Raw genomic sequence first — 22,150 nt, forward strand, 5'->3', positions numbered from 1 at the left:
AGGACAGCGGCGTCCACGGCGCTTTTTGTGTTGCTGCGTTCCGACACTACAAGACAGATAGGGGCACAGAACTGTCTGCAGCTATTTTTCTTTTGAATGTTTCTTAAATAAAATGTTTTTTCTCGCGCCCGTTTCATCGAGATTTCGCCGCGAAAAAAGGGGCCCGGGTTGGGGGGGTCAGTTTAGATTTTTCGAATCTAAGCAACCACTCTCACTTTGGGCATCGCGATCGTGAAAAAAAGGGGGTGCTTAAAATCGAGTGAATACGGTAGTTGTAGCCGCGGTCAATAGATGGCGACCGCTACGAGAAGCAGACGGCTCGCGGCAGTAATTTTGGGGGTGCGATGATTATGCGGGGAAAAAATTTTTCCCAATTTTTGATAGCCAATGTGGGGGGTGCGAGCATTACGCGAGTGCGAGCATTATGCGAGTAAATGCTGAGAGACACTTCTGGGGGAGCAGGCGGTGGTGGTGACTGAAGCTGTCATCAATGTAGCTAGATGTGAGGCTTCGCTCGCCGTTGTGATAGGGTGAATAATCTGCGTTCTTTCGTTTATTGTATTAACTGAAGCAACGGTAGAATATATGGTCAAATCTTAAAGAGTCCAGTTGTCAGAAAAAAGCGAGGAGACGGGGATTTCATTTTTCTGATGCATTTGAACTCTATTCGCAAATAAATGGTCTGGTTTGGATTATGGGATTTAATGTCCCAAAGCGACTCAGGCTATGAGGGACGCCGTAGTGAAGGGCTCCAGAAATTTCGACCACCTGGGGTTCTTTAACGTGCACGGACATCGCACAGTACACGGGACTCTAGAATTTCGTCTCCATCGAAATTTGAACGCCGCGGCCGGAAACGAACCCGCGTCTTTCGGGTCAGCACGTAAGCGCCATAACCACTGAGCCACCGTGGCGGCTATAAAACGCACCTAGTGTGCTACTTGAATTGAAAATTTTTCTTCTCGTAAACCTGCTTGTGGGTGCCGCCATGAAAGCGAGATTATCACGTCAGGAAAATGCGCCCTTTAACAGCAATTGTTGTTGCATCGTTAAAGTCGAATATTGCGCTCTATCTTCAAGACGCGCGTTTGCCTTTGATCAAAAAGCAATTTATCAGACCTCTGTGAATTTGGACACCTTTCCCGTTTTTTTTTCTACTAGATCATGTGTTATTCATCTCCCTTTAATGGCTGATGGTATAATCCTGGATAGCAGGCACCGCCCAAGTGCATGTTTGTGGCCTTAAATCTGGGTGTTTCTGTTCGCAAATAGGTACGCTTGGCCGTCAACTGAGAAGTCACCGATGCCCAGTGGGCAATGGAGATGGCATGTGGGCTAGTTCGCTTGCTTTCTCCTTTCTGATGAAGCTGCTAATTTTACTGTATCTACTTTATCGTTAATTACAGTCGACCATGTATTAAACCAGATAGTGGGAGCGCATGCCCTTTTTTAAACACTGCGGTTGTTGAAGCGAAAATCTTAGAGTACAAGCGCGGAAAAAAGTGAACACCACTAGCACCATAGGTGGTTTTATTGCGAAACTTCTTTGTAGTGAAAGCCTTGTCGGCATGCGTCACGCACCAGAAATACGCGTTGTACCACGTGCTCACATCCGGTCAGAACCGTTTACGGCCATAATAAATAACTCACATTTTTCGCTTTCATTTTAAATTGCAGGATATGTACAGTCGTGGGCAAAAGTGGAGAGATCGGCGCTTCGGCGGCGGGAGCAGTTGCGGGGCCGCCCCACGGCGCTGCTATCTCGCCGCGCTCGCTCGCTGCGAGAGTGCCTCGAGTGACGACAAACTTCCCCCTCGCTCTCGGGCGGGTGTTTATCACGACTGATAAATTCCTAGTGCGGATTTCGGCTACTCTGCTGGTGAACGGTCGCGTCGACGAGGAGTGTGAAAAGAAAAGTGTGTAGTTCCCGAAGGGAAAGTAGCCGAAATCCGCACTAGGAATTTATCAGTCGTGATAAACACCCGCGCGAGAGCGAGAGGGAAGTTTGTCGTCACTCGAGGCACTCTCGCAGCGAGCGAGCGCGGCGAGATAGCAGCGCCGTGGGGCGGCCCCGCAACTGCTCCCACCGCCGAAGCGCCGATCTCTCCACTTTTGCTCACGACTGTACAGGAAATGTTGAGCAAAAAGCCGACTCCAAGATTAGCACCAAAAAGGCTAAATAGAGTCCTGATGAGCTGACCTCGCAGTCTAGCCTTCATTTACAAGTTGTCAGCCTAACGCATATTGTTGTCTAAATTGTACAAAAAATCCATTGAAATGGGGGAGTTATTTTTTCCTGCATTACTGATTTCGTAGTTCCCTATAGCTTGACTGGGTCTGCCTGCGCATAACTTCATCCGATTGCTATGTAGTGCTATGAAGTAATTGCAGAGGCCTCTTAATTTGATGTTCCCTGTTGTCGCACATGTTTTTGTTTTGTTTGACACCTTCAATCAGCTGTGTAACTGATCGGTGAAACTTTTCCGTCCACATTGTGTAACAGGCGGGCTTTAACGAAACCGACATAGCTTCGGTGTATGACGTACCTCTACGTCAAATGAAATGATTTCTCATATCCTCAGTCCGCGTGGCTTCTCGTACGAAGTTCCTTGAGACGCTTGCACCCAGAGCGAAGAATGTTTTCTTCTCAAGAAACAGATAGTCAGGAGAGACCTTTCTTTCAAGGTTGCTTTTATGCACACCTTATTTTTCTTCGCTAGCACTCATGATTGGTACCGGTGTCTGGCCTGTACAAATGAAATTTAACTTCGTGCGCCGCTCTGTACAGCAATATTCGTTACTTTTTTTCTTCATTGGGCTATGTTTTTTGCATTTAGTTTGCTTCTTTTAGCTCCCGAAACCGCACTCCTTTGGCGTCGTTTGTGTCTTTTGAGTGCTTCAATTTCTTGCGTGGTCACATGCACTTTGGAGCTTAAAATATAATAAATTATAATAATGATGATGATTGTACAACGAATCTTTCGTCTATTCATTCTTGATTCTTAATACTGTCAGTGCCTAGGAGCTATGATATCAGGGCTTACACCTAGCACACGATGTGGGTCGCAGGACTTTGTACAAAAGTTTGCACTGGCCAGTTATAAAGAGGGAAAACAGAACACTAAAATAAACCACTTCACAATAATGCCTTTTCTATCTGCTATGTTACTGTTTTGCTCCGATAGTATATATTTTTGCGTATTCCTGCGTTGATATACCCGCACATTGCAGATCACTTAGTTTTTCTTTTATTTTATGTCCGTCGCCAGCTCAGTAAGCAAAAAAAAAAAAAAAATCTTCAAATCCATCTTTTCGTTGAGTGTAGGAGAAGAATCATAGAGGGCGCTAGCTTCTCTTTCTCGAAGGCGTACCGCACACGCGTGCATGCACGTACGCACACTTACGCAATGTAACGAGAGTAAGAAGCCCGCTTTCAGCTTGAATGGTTTCGTATCCGATGTCCGCTTAACCCGAGCGGCAAGTAAAAAAGAAAGCCGTTAACTACTGTCACCCGATATCAGTGACCTTGGCACAAGAGTTCGCTCCAGTACCGTCCTGTCGACGCCCCTGTGAAGAGCGTTACGAAAAATAAGCGCTGCTCTGGAATGAACAAGCCTAAAAAAAGAAGACTAAGTGCGTCGGCGTTTAGAATGGGGATTGGACGGCACAAGAAAAAATAAGAGGCAATTTGCTGACGCAGCTTAAGAAGATGTCTTACGCTGCTTTGAAGCAAATAAAAAGCTTCGATACTTTCTTTCGTAATATCTGTTACTATGTTTCTCTAGCGGTTTTACTTTGGTGTTGGGGCGCACAAGGTAAAATGAAGATATCGGAACTTTTTAATGCCTGAGTGCTTCCTGCGGTTCTAGTGAGGCAAAGAGGAGAATAACAGAGAAAAAGACTAAACTTTTTTTTTTCTGGTAGAAACATCCGGCTGTTGTCGGTCGGCCGCTGTATAAAGTTCCGAGACGATCTATCGCCTCTACTGCAAGGAAGAGAGCTCCCCTTTCAGAAAGGATTGCCGGCATGAGAATCGAAAGAAAAATAAGTGGTTGAAAAAGTAAACAACGTTGTGTTACAGAGTTCGCCACCGAAACGAGGTGCAAAAAAAAGTAAAAATTCGTAAACAAAAAGTTTTCACCGAATTCAGCGATTCTAAAGGGTTCTCTCATTTCAGTTTAGTATTTTTCTAACCTTGGTAGCTCAAGGAGCTCCAAAAGCATGGTCAAATTGTTAAGTGTATCTTTAAAACTTTTTTCCAGCCCGTTCCAAAGATATCGTGGATTTCAAGAAATGGATTGGTTTAGCAGCTGCATTCCTTGGTATGCCACTTTTCACTTTAGTTGTTTCTAGCCACAGACCTCACACTCTGTAAACGTGAGCGGCAGCATTTGAGTGCACGTTCAGGTAGAGGTAGATTTTTTCTTTTTTTTGGCGGTAACACTTTTTGGCTGTTTTGGCTTTTTGGTTGTTTTTTTTTGGAACAAACAGTACTCGTTTGATCTGCAACTTGGGGTCTTTATCGTCAGTTTTCGACACGTAAACATTATTCCTACAATTAAAACGTAGCACGCATAGTGCAGTATGTTTGCACAAATATTTAGGCCCATTATTGGTTTAGTGTGAATTATAGGAAATGGAAGTTGGCAACTAAATTTTTCTAGTGCTTTCCTTTGCTAGTTACTTTTTATTTCTTGGCGTAGCCAGCACCAAGAGAGCGTGGGAACTTCGTCGTCGTCAGGCGCAGCGTAGTGTCGGCGCATAACTTCGTCGTCGTCAGGCGCAGCGCAGTGTCGGCGCATGGCGGTAGCGGAACCTGTCACAGTTGGCACACTACACTTGATTTTTTCGAACAATTTAAGGGAATTGCAATATTGTGTGAATGTAGCCTTTGCTGCATTTTTATTTTATTTTATTTTGTTTATTGAACCGCAAGAAAGACAAATGATGTCACTAATGTTTAAATTAGAGCCTGCCGCACATCAGACGTTTACTTCTTATACGGAGAAGTGGCATGAACCGCTGTAAGAAGAAAAATTGATTAACTAAGTATGCAGTAGTAGGATGGAAAGTTGGGCTTGTTGGGTTACATTTATTTTAAAAGAAAAATGCAGCGCGAACAAAGACCAGGTGCACAACACAAGCGTTGTGTGTTCCAGTCTAATTACAGTCTGTGTGTTGCAGCCTAGTTATGCAGCCTAATTACAGAAGCTGTAAAACATACATTTAATCGAGAAACATGGAGACCATTGCTATGCAAGGAATTGGAGGGACCTGGAAAACGGGTTCTGATTGACTAATGTCGCAACTAGAACAACTCGCGTCGTTTTTCGACTAAAAAGTACACTTACTCTCGAAGAGCTATCGTATAAACCCTATCGTAAATTGTTTTGACGTCCTGGAAGATCTATAACGTGCGCTAAAACGTCAACGCACATGCAATTTTGTCGTTTGATTCTGTCACGATTAGGCTGTGCCTGCCGAGAATCGGACTTGCGACATCATGTTGACAAATATTGACATAATATTGACAAATATTGACATAATTATTACGCCGATCCGTGACCTTTGTAAACATTTCCTGTGGTTCAAAAATTAGTCTGGTTTTATTATCTTTTCATTTTTTCTTTTTATTCATTGTTTGCATCAAAAGTTTGTAGTACTATTTTTGTTATTGTGATACTGTTGCACAATATGTATTCTTTGTTCCCCTGATGCCTTTGTATATGTAGGGGCCGAGGGCTCGTCAATCCTTGCTGGCTTTTTTCCTCGGCCCTTATCATCGTTGTGATGAATAAATCTCTATTATTATTATTATTATTATTATTATTATTATTATTATTATTATTATTATTATTATTATTATTATTATTATTATTATTATTATTATTATTTTTATTATTATTATTATTATTATTATTATTATTATGCTGATGAATTGTACGCTGCTTTCGATGAAAACACGTTTAGCTGTGCTCTTTTTCTAGACGTTAAGAAAGCGTTTGATACGGTTAATCATGCTATTTTATTACAAAAACTGTACCTTCTGGGTTTTCGAGGACCTTTCTATGCTATTCTAAAGAATTTCTTAAGCGGACGTTCACAAGTGGTCAGAATTAACAGCCAAATGGAGCACAGTGCAAAGCTCCCTGTGAAAGCGGGTGTACCACAGGGATCTATTCTATCTCCATTGCTCTTTAATATATTCACAAATGATCTCAGCTCAGTAACATCCAAGTGCTTGATTTTTCAGTACGCGGACGACACAGTTCTGCTCACGAAGCATATTAACTACGAGACGGCAGTGAACGTGTTGCAGGAAAACATTATGTCATGAAATGGTTTTCCGAGAATGGAATCTCGGTGAACATAAACAAAACCAAAATGATATGTTTCAGAAATCCTTTAAAGACGCTACTTATAGACAGACAAGTATTCTTGCATGATCATGATTCCCTTCCCTGTGGTTGCAAGCCAATAGAATATGTAAACTCGATCAAATATCTTGGTGTTGTTTTTGACAGCAGCTTATCTTGGCATGACCACTTGGCATATCTGTGTGCTAAGCTACGGAAGGTTACATGGTTACTCTTCAATATGAAGTCTTTGGCGCCGATGTCAGTGAAAAAAACTATAATTCATGCACTTGCGTACAGTGTTCTCAGATACGGCTTAACTGCATTTGCGCCATGTCCTTCACGCTGGCATTGCCGTATTGATAGTATACTAAAAAACATGTTGAAGAGCATTGTGTACAATTGTCACATGCCATCCGGCACGGACGTCTTTCAGTTCCTAGGTCTTCCGTCATTTCATTCTCTTTTTGTGCAGACAGTTGTTCAGCGGCATTTTTGGAATTCAGACTTTTTAATTATTAATACTCCTAAATGGAAATTAAGGAAAACATTTCGTTATTATGTACCGCGCAGTGTAACTAGATACGGAAAAGCAAGGCGCTGTGCTTATGTACCTGAAATCTTTAATGAATTACCGGATGAAATTTTTGCTGTAACTTCTATGCGTGACCTGAAGATGCATCTGAAAGCCCTGTGTTGATCTTGGTATTCTTCTGTTAGAGTGAAGTTATGCTTAAAACGTTCGTTATTTCATTTATTTTTATTTTTATTTTGACGGATACTCTGGGTTTAGAGTTGAATTTCTGAATACTTATGCTGTTAACCTGTGTTTTCCAATTTTTGTTTTTTTTTTGCTCTCGTTTGGGTGTAACGAGAAGCGTTACTGTATCTATTGCCTTTTTTGTAGTCCTGGCCGTAACTGCCGTTCCCAGTCACTCAAGCCTCTTGTTGGCTTTGACGGGCCTGAACCTTATTGTATTAGCTACAAAGTGGCAATAAACATTATTATTATTATTATTATTATTATTATTATTATTATTATTATTATTATTATTATTATTATTATTATTATTATTATTGTGTTCGGCAGCAGAGTGACGTAACTGCTTTCTTACCACTGCGGATGTGGACGACTTTTTCACAGGATCTTCTGTTTTGTTAGTGAAATTCTGGTTGCGATGTACTTGTTATGTTTTCCAAGGCCATTAGTGAGGTAAGAATCTTGAGACGGCATCAAATGTTTTTTTTTATTTTTCTGGTGACCATTTTGAATAAGGCCTCGCCCTGCCATCTGCGTAGACCCTTTGAGGTCTGCAGAGTCATGTAAATATAAAAAAAAATAGCCGGCCCGGTAGCTTAGTTGGCAGAGAAACTGCCCAAGATAGGCTGAGCCTCGAGTGCGATTCCCGGGCCAATACCAATTTTTCTTCAACATCAAAATTTCATTGAAATTCATTTAATTTTCGAATAGCTTGTTTTTTTGGAGGGTGCAAATCAGTAATTACTCTCTTGTATCAGATCTTACTGCACCTTGATGGTATGAAGGAAGCCAAGAGTCACAGAAGCAAGGAAAATAATATAAGAAAGTTACTACTTTTTCTTTACGTTTGTCATCTTGATCAATTGAAATTTTATAGTTTGATTACTATTTGGCTGAAAGATAATTAGGCCCTTTGAAGCCTTGGGCCTAATTTGGGCAATTTAGGGCTGGGGGGCCACTGGGCCCATTTAGTGCCTTATATTCACAATGCCGTTTTACAAAAATCGATAAAAATTGCCTTAGTGAATGACTGTGAAAGAAAACAGTAAAGATGTGATCAAACAGGCGGAAAAGCGTCATGTCATTCAGGCTCTGCAGTACTGCTCGAAGGCCAAAAAAGGGAGGAGATCAAATAGGAACTTTGTACCCGATTCGGGAAAAAGGGAACGGAGAGGGAGATGGAAAAATGGGAGGACGCTTAAGCTGCGCCTTTTAGTGGTGTTTGTCGCGAGAACAGATTTAGAGGGAGAGCTTGCTGTATACCGTGTTTACACAAAAGGCAGAGGGCTTCCCAGAAACGGCCCGATGTTCTTGCTCGAGCTGTTTGTTTACTCGTGGCTTCTACGGGAGTGAGTAGGATCGCGAGCCAAAGGAAGACCAACAACACTGACATCTGTTCGGGAACGCCGAGAAAACCTCGGGTGCTCGCATCTGGGGCAAATGCAAACAGTTAAAACACAAGGAAGGCCAGCGAAGATGGTCGAGTGGTCGGTCGTTCTGTGCGATCTATGGCCGCATTCGGCGTCGGAGAGCCTCTTGAGACTGCCGCATCTAGGGCACGTGTGCTGGAGATGAGACCAGCTGAAATCACCGGGAAGCCAGAGCAAAGGGACCGGGAAATTAAGTTAAGAAAATTGAGACTGTTTAACTGCCATCGTACCAATAGGCTCCACTGCAATACTCATGAATAAATAGAGCCCCTTCTATGCCGTAAACAGTGGAAATGTCGCCGATGTTGTTTACAATAACCGGAAACTCAAGCTTTCGACTACTATCCCAAAAGAATGTTAGCCATGAGGGCAATATATTAGCGAATTTTGGACAAGAGCGCCCTGAATGGTAATGTGACATTTGGTTCTTCAATGAAAAGGTCCATCGTCTCCTCCAAACCAACTTTTTAAGTGGGTTGTATCGTAGATTAGAAAAGGAGGGGCGCAAATTGCTATGGTCGAACACTTGTACTGCGTGCCTTTCAACGGTTATCTTACCTTCACATTAGATGCTCTGTCTATGGCCATTACTTCTCAGCTTTAACAAGGGTATCAAAGTGGTGTACTTTACATCCCCTTTACATTCTTTATGCATTTAGTTCTCTCTTGGTAGGTACAGCGCCACAACTGCAATCCGCTACTTATCCGCTATAATCCGCTCGGTAAGGATAGCAGAAGTAGGTAAACATATTTGTGGTAATATGAATGCGCTGAGAGGAATTCGGAGAAAGAGCATCTTGATCCGTTGGTGCATGTTCCGAGGTCAAGGGGTTCTAACGTAGAAGACTGTGACTGGCGACACAGAGACGCATAAGTGGCGTCACCAATTTATTGCCTGCTCTGTGAGCCTGTAATACGCCCTTAGTTCATTTAATGTACAAGCGAAACGCGGTCCTAGTTCAATACGGTCCTTCAAAGCCCGCAATCCTAGTGCACTGGGGGACTTTCCTGCATTATTGTGCTTACTTTGACATGCTAATTTGGGAGCCACTCTTTTGTTTTGCTGAGTTTTGGTCATAGTTTTACAGCTGGCTTTCCACGAACATAATAACGAAATCAAATTTTTTTTAAGACATGGAAAAGGTCACTAAGGTAAAATAAATGATTGCATTATGGTCTGGACGTAGGGCTAGTCTTTCAGCAAATATCTTAATCGTGTGCAGTGGAGTGATGCTATGTACACCAGTTTATTTTACTTGCACTGTAAGCGAACTGAATTCAGCGGCACGAGCATAGACTGTTGCTACGTCGCAGGACAGTGTTTATCTTTGCAGTAGTGCGAAATAATGTTGTGGGAGACATTTTACACTTTGCTGCGGTTTCTGATTAACCTTTTCGAATAATTCCCTAACGCTCCGTAGGGCTCCGGTACTTGGCTTAGCTTCCTTTTTAATTTCGTCAGTTTTGCGTCCTTGTAATATGTGTCTTTACCACGACAGAATTCCATCGAACCTATGTCGGTAAGGAAAGTTGGACGTCATGTAGCGTTTCTCAGAGCTAACCAGAGGGGAAGCAGTTTGCAACGGCCACGCTAGTTTCTTGGAGAGCGCTGCATTCAGCAATGAAATGCCAAAGAAGAGCGGACTTCCTATCTGGCTAGGCTACAATTCGGCTTCTGAAATATGGCTACGCCGTGTTCTTCCACATCGCGTCGAGACTTGGTTGTTGTAATAGTGCGATTTTCATCACTTGAATAAATTTGTTGCAAGTGAATATTTGGTACTATAGCTTATGTGGCGTTTGGTATTAAACGAAACCATATCTAGTAGGTCTCCCTCGAGGAAAACGGTACTCTTACCGCTGAAGCCGGGATTGCAGCAAATTATTAGCGATGCCGAGTACAAAGTACACAGTTCTCAGCAGTCCTGCTGTGAATGAAAGACCGCAGGGTCTGCTTTCCCTGTAAATAACAAAAAATAATCTGATAGAAACAATAATGACACGCCGTTAATACTTTGTTCCGAAGCCTGCTCAGGCGATAATGGCCACCTTGCTTATAGAGGAAGGCACAGCCAAACGGTCTACACTCATGACAACTCGCGACGACAGGTGGCCGGTATCTGGCACATGAGCGCTGATTGACTGGTTTAGAATGACTGGCTACAGGCGCTGGCAAACGGGGACTGAGTTTGCCAGAGTGGCGTCCAAAGACTCCACTGTCCTTCACCTCACAAATCACTCACTAAGTTAGATAAGGTGACGTGGCGCTTGCTACGATCTCGCACATTGCTCCCCCCCTTTAATTTAGCACTAATTCACCAAGGGCTGTTCTCGCCAGAGTGTGCTCTTTGTGGAGCAACAATATCTGATTTCCACCACATACTCTACATATGCTCTGAGTTCCAGCCACCATCAGAGTGGCACCTCACTGACCTTGAGCGATGGGAGGTCGTGGTGTCCAGCTCCGACCCAGCTGTCCAAAAACAGCTCATGGGCCGGGCTTTAGAAAACCCCGGGCGTCACAGACTGCCGGCCACTTCACGAGACCAAGAGCCAATCCAAAAATAGTCTCTAGCTTCAGGCTCCATATTTACTAAAATTTGCCACCACCACCACTACCACCACCTGTGTTCGTACGCCTCATGTGCTGCCCGGTCACCCGAGCGAGTCGCGGATGCATCGATGACGACGTTCGAGCTTTTCAAGCACCGGTGTCTAGATAATTTACCATCAGGAGGAACTTTTGCGTTTGCGCAACACTGGCTTCCCTCTCCAGATTCTCGAACATGCTGTGGTCTGAGCGTTTTCTTTCTCTCTTAATGCGAATGCACTACTTAACACGTTCCCAACTAAGGATATTGTTACGCCACCTCGTCTTCTTCGTAACGGCGTCTTCATCGTAACAATATTATATACGATGGTGCGGAGCCAGTTATGACAAGAGCTTCGCAAACCTCGCGAAAAACTGGTACTGAGTGCCCTAGGTTGCTGCGTGTGTTTTGATTCTGATTTTTATGATTTCATTCGTGCGCGCCATCGTGCGCTTGTGTGTGTGTGTGCGTGCGTGCGTGCGTGCGTGCGTGCGTGTGTGTGTACATGAGCCTTGCGCCACATCGTTAAAGGAATGAGAACGGGGTCATGAGTTCGACAGCCGGGAGCGGCGAGTAAATTGGAAAGGAAATATAAAGAATAACGTCACTGAACCGAAATTTCCATGTTCTGTGCAACACGGCCGATAAGCAATTGAACTGGCCGTGGCCTTCCACTACGCTGTTAGCGATAGTCCGGGTATAGATACATACGGGTCACAAAAGATGTGTAAATTGAGCACCGAGAAGGAACTTCAGCCCACATCTTTACTTTAGCTCAAAAAACTGCAAGCAAAAGATGCAAGAAACAAAGGAAGTGTAGTTATTTTTAGACACCTTTTATGACTAATTTCTTCTGCATTGTCATCATGGATACGAGCTACGCTTCTAGGCTTATGCCGAAAAAATCATCCCGTGGCCGTATACAGCTGTCAGGAAAGAACGTCGGTTTCCGAGTAACTACACTGGAACCACATATTCGAGAAAATGCGCGCTCTCTTTCAAAATTTAAGCACCCTGCCAGCTTTGTCTTGTCAGAACAGAAGCAACAGTAAGAAATAACTGAATTAAATGGAGGCGCATCGCTCATTTTTACAAAAGGAACGCTGGAGGATGATTTATGTGAAGTGGGGACCGAGGAAGGATTGAAAAGAAAGTTTAATGGCCTCGTGAGAGAGGGTAGAGGAAGAGGCGGGAAATGGGTTTCTTGCAAAAGCGCGTGGCGGCGGCAACAGGCCTGCCTCTGGCACACTCACGGCGCGCGTAAACAAATCCTCCAATTCGACAGAGCCATTCTGGAGCGTACTGAAATGGAAATAAATGAGGCTTTCCTCACCTGCGTCATGTATTCTGAATTTTCCCCATCGCACTCTCTTTCCTCTGAGTTTTTTTTTCTTCCTCTGATATTTTTATTTTTTATTTCCAGGCTGAACTCGCAGTCCTGGATATATAGTAGCAGGGCAGACTTTCGTCTTTCCGCTGGTTTGTACACTCGGCATCGTTGATTCCGTAAGAGAGATCTGTTGCGTGCCCACGCGCATAAGTTCTTCATTTCGTCCTCCCACCTTTTCACGCATTTTCCGAGCGCATTTCGTACGTTTCTCTAGTTTTGGCCGGTAATACTTGGCTGTTTGTTTGTTTATTTCCTTCCTCAAACCCATGCTGGCCGCAATATGTTGCGCTAATTGTATCGCGCAAATTAATCTCATTAATCTGACTAATTTTAGTGCGGGAATTTGTTTCTAAACGTCTGTTGCCTTCGTTATTTTTCTTCGGCCCATAACTATACCGAAAGAGCTGTATATTGTTTAGGTATAAATGCATGTAATGCGAAGGCAAGATAACCGCTGGCCTTGAAAGGTAACGGAGTGGATTGCAAGAGAAAAGTATACATCAGCTGTATCTTACTGGTACTCACCTATGGGGCAGAAACGTGGAGGCTAACAAAGAGGGTTCAGCTTAAGTTAAGAACAACGCAGCGAGTTATGGAAAGAAAAATGATAGGTGTAACGTTAAGAGATCGGAAGCGAATGGAATAGGGGTGAGGACAACAGCGGCTTAATGACATCCCATTCGAAGTCAAGAGAAAGAAATGGGCTTGGGCACGGACTGTCGAAGGAAAGATAACCGCTGGTCCTTAAGGGTAACCGAATGGATTACAAGAGAAGGCAAACGTAGCAGGGGGAGGTAGAAAGTTAGGTGGGCGGATAAGATTAAGAAGTTTGCAGGGATAGGGTGGCCGCAACTGGCAAAGAACAGGGTTAACTGAGGAGACATGGTAGAGGTCTTTGCCCTGCAGTGGGCGTAAAGAGGCTATTGTTGTTGACAATGATGACGAAAATAAAAAGAACATGACTCATTTCTTGTGGGCTTGGTTTGAGCCAATAAGTATTGGATGGGCGCCCACACCATCTGTAGAGCCCCTTCTGTTTGGTATTGGGTTCCGGAAGCAATAATTTCAAGCTGTAAACACAATTCGTAATACAGGTTCCCATTCAGGCGCTTCTTCATGGAGTTTTGGGATGGGCCTATCTGCCCACCTGCCACCACATCACATTTGTTTTGCTGCAAAGTTTATTTGTTTTCAAAAAAGACGTAGCGAACCAGCGAGCTAACGTGTCGGTTTATCTGAACCTAACCTACCCTTTCAAAAACGGTGATTGTCTTTCCTGGAGGCTGTTCCCTATTAGAAATAGGTTGAGAAATATTTCGCAGCTATACTGATGCCGACCCTAGGTTTCATGATAATTCATTCAATCATAATATATCTGCACCCATTATATCTAATCTAAGGTGTCCCATTGTTTAAATGTGGCCAGCGAGAAGAAAGACACGTTGTTTAATTTCTCTCTCTCTTTTTTTCGCACACACACATTGCTCAGCATGAATTGTTAGTAAGACCAGCAAGTCAGCTTGGAAGATCGCCAAGTACTGTGAGGAAGCTCAGCAATGTTCAAGTAAGAAGCGCAGCCTCTAGTTATGAATTCCAGCTAGGTTAGGATGCTCAGCAAGTTAAAAGCTAGTTAAATGAAAATAAGGAAGTTGTACAAACGCCATGTTCAAGAAGAACAGCGCGAAAAGACAAGGACCACAGGAAGATACACAAAGACAAGCGCTTGTCTTTGTGTATCTTCCTGTGGTCCTTGTCTTTTCGCGCTGTTCTTCTTGAACATGGCATACCAACTCGCCAAAGCATCAGTACAAACGCAGTTCGGAAGTTAAACATGTACACTTAGGAAAATAAGCAAATTGTGCTTTGGTATCAGCACTTACAGTACAGTGGGAACCTCGGTAAGTCAAGTTAGGAAACTCGAAAGGTACGATTCGGCAAATGAGTAAGTGTGGTTCTGAAGCTCAGCAGGTTACTGCTAGGAAGCTTTGCCGCCACAGGTGGAAGTTCAACAATCGCAGTTAGGAAGGCCAGCAAGTACACTTCGGAGGCTCAGAAAGTACAAGTAGGAAGCTCAGCTGGCTAGAGATAGCTTCGGTAATTAAGTTGGGACGCCGGTGAAGTGCTGTTAAGAAGTTCATCAATTTATGTAGGAGGCGCAGCAAATGAAGCTGGTGAGGTCAGTAGGTTACTGTGATAAAGGAAAGGAGGAAAAAAATCATGCAACCGTATGCAACGAGAAGGCTGAAGTGAACAACCTAAAGACTTCATCATGGTATTGGGCATATTTGGATCGAATTAAGGAGATAGGAACCGCCATAAAACTAGTTTTAGTGAGTATGATATAACAATAAGCACAAGAACTAGGAAAGGTAAGCCTGAGCAGATATTTTAATTAATCAGCCACCTTTTTATGCCTACAGATAATGGAAAATATATTTTACGCGACAGCGTCTGCCGCTCGTTCGGTCGGAAAGCCGTCGTCGTAGTGGGCTTCGCGTGTCGGAAATAATCGGTGGCTGCGTAAAAAAAATCGTATCATGCCAGCCGTTGGCCGCAGAATATCCCGGATGGTGTCATACGATTTAACATTTCGTGCAGCATAAACTTCTTTGTTAAGTTAGAGCCTAGCTCGGGGCAGGGATTCGAACCGCTGACCGATAATTGGGAGGGGGGGGGCTGCTTAAAAAAAATCGTACCACGGTAATTCTTGTTTCTAGTGATTGATGACTGATCGACGTGTGATAGGTGATGACGATTTAATAAAATAATTGTAATCAAGTGATTAAATAAAGAAGTGAAAAAATGAAAAATTAGAAAAAGGGGGGATCAAATGTGTCAAAATGCTCAGAAGGAAAAGGCAATGCTTGATGAAGGAAGTTAAGAAAATTCAGAGTGTAGTTAATGAATTAACTGAAACAAGTAAAAAAGATGAAAAATGTGCGTTCAAAGGTGTCAACTGCTCAGGATGGAAAGCCTAACTCACTACGCTAACGTGTCATAACCTTAAGGCGGAGCTTGAGTGTCCTCCCCAGTTGTTGGATACAGACGGCCATATATTTTGGGAGCAAGATCTATTGCTGTTGATGAGGGCGAAAACCTGAAATCAAGAAATATAAAATAGGAAAATGTAAAGGACTTGACGGGAAGGTCAGATTAACACAACACTTAAGCTCTTGTATAATCCGCTCCCATGATCAGTTCTCGCGCTGTGGGGTAAACGCAGGCCACTTTTAAGCCGTGGTCTTAGTGAAAAAAAGAATTGGTCGCAATATCATTATACTAATTAAAACTTTTGAAACTTCACGATAAACAGCGGAACACAATATACAGAACACGAATGGTTCAAAACAAAGTTTTCATTCAAAATGCATCAGCAATAAAAGACGAGATATCGATAAGCATTCACAAATTTAACTTTTTTTTAATGCACTGACGCTTATAGCTGCTGTACTGTTGATAGCAGCGCCAGTGTTTTGAGAGCTTAGCTACCCTTTTTTTGAATGTTTTTCAGGGTAACAAATTGTTCGTTTTGTTTGTGCTTCGCGCGTTCATTAGCCTCGAAATGTTTTGCTAAGCTAAAAAAAGAAAGCAAGATAACGTCGTAATTGGCGGTAATCTATTAGTAGAAAAATTTCTGCGAGATTAGCTTGGATCTCATTATCGCTGACACACATGCTCTTTAATTTATTCCATATTCATCGACTGGAAGACTCGAGTGCCCGGAGGCAATTTTATTCCTTATATTTTTTTATAAGTGGCAAGAAGTCACCATTTGGGTTTTGATCTTTTACCAAGAGTGCTTTAGATGAGCAGTATTTCTTTAGCATTTTATTGCACTTCATTCTTCATGAAGACACCGCTTAAAAAATAGCGATGAAGTAAGTGAGTCAAGGACCACGGGAAAGCGTTTACATGTCTAACGTTAGCCTTTCGAGAAGAGCCTGATGTAATTGATAAAAATTGCGCTAATTCTTAATGAATCATAATGAGCGAACGAGCATGAAGAAACAGGGAGTTTGCGCTTGTTTAGTTTTCTTTTCCTCAGCGTCTTCGTCATTTTTTCTTTGTCATCGTTCATCATGAGCTACTGCCAGTTAACGTTAACGCCCAACTGGCTATCGTGTACTGATAAGCTTTAAGGTTAAGGGTAATTCACGGCGCCCTCATATTGAAATGGCTGGCGACCTCAAAGAAAGAAGAAAAAAGAAAGCTGCCTGAAATCTAAACTGGACTGTCATTAGCGAAGCGCAATGAACAATGCAGGGAAGAATAGAAACGCTTTCGTAGAACGAAGCCGTGCTGTGCAAAGAAGAGCATCATCGCACATGCTTGAGGTTGGCAACGGTACGATGCGTTAATCGGTCGTCAAAGTAAAAATGTCCCGTGTGTTGAAGTGTTGAGGAGTTAGTGAGTATTATTATATTTTCGATCAGACGAGGAGTATTGGTACTATGGGGATCGTAAATTAATCCCGTCATAAAACCTGCGGCTGAATCCGCGTTTTATTTTTAATTGTTCCCCTCGAGTGGTTTCTGCTTAATAGATGATTGCTGTTTTTTCTCCAGTTTTGCGCCGAAGCAGATCATTTAGCCCTACCATCGATGACAGGGCGGATCCCTCCCTCTGCCTTCTCTCTTAACAATGGCACATGGGGAAAGCCAAGGTACAGTCTTTGCCAAAAGTAACCCGGCAACTATGGTTTGTTGCTAAGCGTCGTAGCGAAGCACCTATGGCAGCCCTTAATCTCCGAATCCGTGCGAAGTAAGGTGAACCCCTGTCCTGACGTTCTGGCACCTTTCGGTCTTTAGGGATGCCGTAAAGGCTCCATTATATGGTTGAGAAGCAAAAGCCTCTTGCTCGGTTACTTTTGGCGAAGGGGGTACGTTAATGCGTGCCTTGAAGTGGTGGACACAGTTCATGAGCCCTAATTAGAGGGAATGGAGTTGGGGGCTGGCATATGTCTGGTTAGCGGAGATGTCTGTCGGCTTCTGCTGCGCGCGGGATTTGCACCATGTTCTGAAATGCCTTTCCCCTCAATGGTGCCTGACCCGGCGGTCTTCATAGGATCCCTTAATATGGCAGGCGGCTGAAAGGAGATGCCGCTCAGATTTGCTTGTACGCTTCTCGCTAACTGCTTCGAGCTCTGTTTAGTTATGTGCTTGAAGATTCATTAATTTTCTGGTGCTACGCATACTCATTCGCCGACTCTCTTTCTCTATCTCACTCACTCACTCACTCACTCACTCACTCACTCACTCACTCACTCACTCACTCACTCACTCACTCACTCACTCACTCACTCACTCACTCACTCACTCACTCACTCACTCACTCACTCACTCACTCACTCACTCACTCACTCACTCACTCACTCACTCACTCACTCACTCACTCACTCAGATATCCATATAGGATCCCAAAAAGGGCCCGATTGCGGAGCGCACTTTCACACCGCCGCTCCGTCGGCGGAATGCCCTCGCCTGCGGTTCGTGTTCGCGTGTGCGAATTAATGTCTCTTAATGACACAACAAGTACCCTTCTCACTCACTCACTCACTCACTCAGTCACTCACTCACTCACCCACCCACCCTCCCACCCACCCACCCACCCACCCACCCACCCACCCACCCACCCACCCACCCACTCACTCACTCACTCACTCACTCACTCACTCACTCACTCACTCACTCACTCACTCACTCAAATATCCATATAGGATCCCAAAAAGGGCCCGATTGCGGAGCGCACTTTCACACCGCCGCTCCGTCGGCGGAATGCCCTCGCCTGCGCTTCGTGTTCGCGTGTGCGAATTAATGTCTCTTAATGACACAACAAGTACCCTTCTCACTCACTCACTCACTCACTCACCTACTCACTCACCCACCCACCCACCCACCCACCCACCCACCCACCCACCCACCCACCCACCCACCCACCCACCCACCCACCCACCCACCCACCCACTCACTCACTCACTCACTCACTCACTCACTCACTCACTCACTCACTCACTCACTCACTCACTCACTCAGATATCCATATAGGATCCCAAAAAGGGCCCGATTGCGGAGCGCACTTTCACACCGCCGCTCCGTCGGCGGAATGCCCTCGCCTGCGGTTCGTGTTCGCGTGTGCGAATTAATGTCTCTTAATGACACAACAAGTACCCTTCTCACTCACTCACTCACTCACTCACCCACCCACCCACCCACCCACCCACCCACCCACCCACTCACTCACTCACTCACTCACTCACTCACTCACTCACTCACTCACTCACTCACTCACTCACTCACTCACTCACTCACTCACTCATCACTCACTCACTCACTCACTCACTCACTCAAATATCCATATAGGATCCCAAAAAGGGCCCGATTGCAGAGCGCACTTTCACACCGCCGCTCCGTCGGCGGAATGCCCTCGCCTGCGCTTCGTGTTCGCGTGTGCGAATTAATGTCTCTTAATGACACAACAAGTACCCTTCTCACTCACTCACTCACTCACTCACTCACTCACTCACTCACTCACTCACTCACTCACTCACTCAGATATCCATATATGATCCCAAAAAGGGCCCGATTGCGGAGCGCACTTTCACACCGCCGCTCCGTCGGCGGAATGCCCTCGCCTGCGGTTCGTGTTCGCGTGTGCGAATTAATGTCTCTTAATGACACAACAAGTACCCTTCTCACTCACTCACTCACTCACTCTCCCACCCACCCACCCACCCACCCACCCACTCACTCACTGACTCACTCACTCACTCAAATATCCATATAGGATCCCATAAAGGGCCCGATTGCGGAGCGCACTTTCACACCGCCGCTCCGTCGGCGGAATGCCCTCGCCTGCGCTTCGTGTTCGCGTGTGCGAATTAATGTCTCTTAATGACACAACAAGTACCCTTCTCACTCACTCACTCACTCACTCACTCACCCACCCACCCACCCACCCACCCACCCACCCACCCACCCACTCACTCACTCACTCACTCACTCACTCAAATATCCATATAGGATCCCAAAAAGGGCCCGATTGCGGAGCGCACTTTCACACCGCCGCTCCGTCGGCGGAATGCCCTCGCCTGCGGTTCGTGTTCACGTGTGCGAATTAATGTCTCTTAATGACACAACAAGTACCCTTCTCACTCACTCACTCACTCACTCACTCACTCACTCACTCACTCACTCACTCACTCACTCACTCACTCACTCACTCACTCACTCACTCACTCACTCACTCACTCACTCACTCACTCACTCACTCACTCACTCACTCACTCACTCACTCACTCACTCACTCACTCACTCACTCAAATATCCATATAGGATCCCAAAAAGGGCTCGATTGCGGAGCGCACTTTCACACCGCCGCTCCGTCGGCGGAATGCCCTCGCCTGCGCTTCGTGTTCGCGTGTGCGAATTAATGTCTCTTAATGACACAACAAGTACCCTTCTCCCTCGCTCATTCACTATTACGCTAGCGATTTCAAACCTCACTGGCTAGTTTATTCAATGATTTGTTTGCTCCTGCCCTCATTCACTCACTAATTACCTTCGCCACCCGCTCACTACATTGCTCACTCAATAATTCCGTGGCTCTATCAGTCTCTTACCTCAGTCACAACTGCCCAACTTCCAAACTCCCTGGGTCCGTCATTCATTCGCATGGTCGCTCATTAGTTCCTTGCTGTGGGTTAACAGCTCAAGCGCAAAATATTAGTTGCTAAGGTATTCACTGCGTCTTAAGGCAAACATATGACAGTGATATCTGCACAGAATCCTCTCCCACTCCTTTCCCTCTCCAAGGGTGGATGATCTAGGTTCTCCTAGCTCACATCAGCACAGATGTCACATTCTCGAGAGTGGGAACGCGACCAGGAATATTTACGTCTCTCATGACGGTCATGCCCACGGCAACGGTGATACCTCTCTTTCCTATGAACAAAAAATGGCACGTGCGAGTTTTCGCCCCTTTGTAACATGCAGAAAGTGATTCTGTTTACGCGCACTAAAAGAACTTTGTCATCATTATTTCGCTACAACAAAAAGAAAAAGAAACGAGCACAAAGTCATTGCTTGTGGTTCCTGAAGGAGCAACACACAGGTGCAGCCAACCGAGCGCCATAACCCCAGAAAACCTCCAAACATGTGGTCGCTCATCCATGACGCAGCTGCCCATGCTAATGCTCCTGAACCTTGTCAAAAAGCGGTTTAAAATGAAATGGGGGAGATAAATGCATGGCACGTGGCATCACTGTCTCCCTTGTGGTGGTCGTTTGGTCATCCCAGCGGCTCCAACAGTTTTACTGAGCGAAACCCGATAGTGGAGAGGCGGGTTAGGAGAAGGAGGAGGATTTAATAAAACACGAATTCGGGGTGCACCGCGTCGTACTGTATACATAGGAGCCTCACTTCGTCGAGCGCATTTATATCGTATTAGGGAGAGGCGAAATTTGGCTGAGACCGTGAATCCAGGTGAGCTCCAGGCAACGTCGTGCCCCTGCTTTCGCTTGACAGGTATGCAAATCAGCGTCTGAAGCTGCCGGAAGGCCGAGGGTTTTAGGGGTAGAGAAGAGGAAACTGAGAAGGGAAGGGGGTTTGAATAAACTCATGTTTAAAGCCGCATTCGTTGGTCCATGGATTGTATAGGTAGTCGGGCTCGGTTCCCTAGTAAACATGCCCGCGTTCGCAGATTGAAGACTTCCTAGTTTTCTCGTCACTACGTTGAGTGAACTTCCCACGTGGCAGAGCCGCAGCTTGGTAAATCCTGATAAGAGCGGGTAGACATAACAGGAAGCAGTGGGTGTCTCTTTCCCTTTTATTTCTGTTTGTTTGTGGAGTAGGTCATTTTATACACGCCAAACAACTGGGGTATTGTTGGGTTTGTATGTCGAAGCATAAAAGTTTTTCTATGCTCTAGGTAACATTTTAGGGTCCAGAGTACGCTGAATTTCGTTACCCTCAATACTCGCTACATGTTGTTGTTTTAGTACTTTGTTGTAATCCCCTGCCCTCTATAATGCCGTTGGTCCTGAGGATACAGCAAGCGAGTAAATAATTAACTCTACTCCTTTTCATCGAAACCTTACGGACTGGAAGTGCACTGGGGTAATCCGAAGCCGATTTCACAAAAACGTACAGGGGTTTCATGCACAGCTTTTCCTTCTTTCTCTTTTTTTTTTGTGGGCGTCAATATCTGCAATCAAGGTGTTGCAATGGCACTGATCATCACCAACAGCAGCAGGAGCTTAACTACGTTCAGTCCAGGACGAAGAGCTCTCTCGTATCTCTCAAATTAACCCTGTCCCGTGCCAGCTGCGGCCATCTTATTCCTGCGAAATTCCTAATCTTATCCACCTACCTTACTTTTAGCCACCCCTTGCTAAGCCTGCTTTCTCTTGTAAGCTCTTTGTGTGGTAGTAATTATGCCGGCTGTTTACTGGCGTTCAGGTAGCTGAAGCCGTAGTGCGGCAGTATATGATATATGAGGTATTATATGATCATTTTCTTAAGGCTGGTGAAACGTTAGATCTGTTTCAGGTATTCGAAATCTAGCCCAAAATGAGAGTTCAGCAGTCTCAGTGTGCGTTATTGACTGTTCATAGACAGTTGCCAAAA

The 22,150-nt window shown here is 44.7% G+C and overlaps 1 protein-coding gene across 6 annotated transcripts in view; it reads left to right on the top strand.

Annotated features, from left to right (window-relative positions):
• Positions 1–22,150, top strand: part of LOC149335140 (uncharacterized) — a 167,983-nt gene that overhangs the window by 59,125 nt on the left and 86,708 nt on the right. For 2 of the 6 annotated variants that reach the window (XR_016284010.1, XR_016284013.1), the window contains exon 3: positions 4,263–4,322. The exons of the other annotated variants lie outside the window; for them this stretch is intronic. The gene's annotated coding sequence lies outside the window, so the exon portion shown is untranslated. The remainder of the gene's footprint in view (positions 1–4,262; positions 4,323–22,150) is intronic. 6 annotated transcript variants of the gene reach the window in all.

Source organism: Amblyomma mixtum, chromosome 7 (assembly GCF_055824585.1).
Source record: "Amblyomma mixtum isolate Tamu chromosome 7, ASM5582458v1, whole genome shotgun sequence".
Classification (NCBI taxonomy): Eukaryota; Metazoa; Arthropoda; class Arachnida; order Ixodida; family Ixodidae; genus Amblyomma; species Amblyomma mixtum.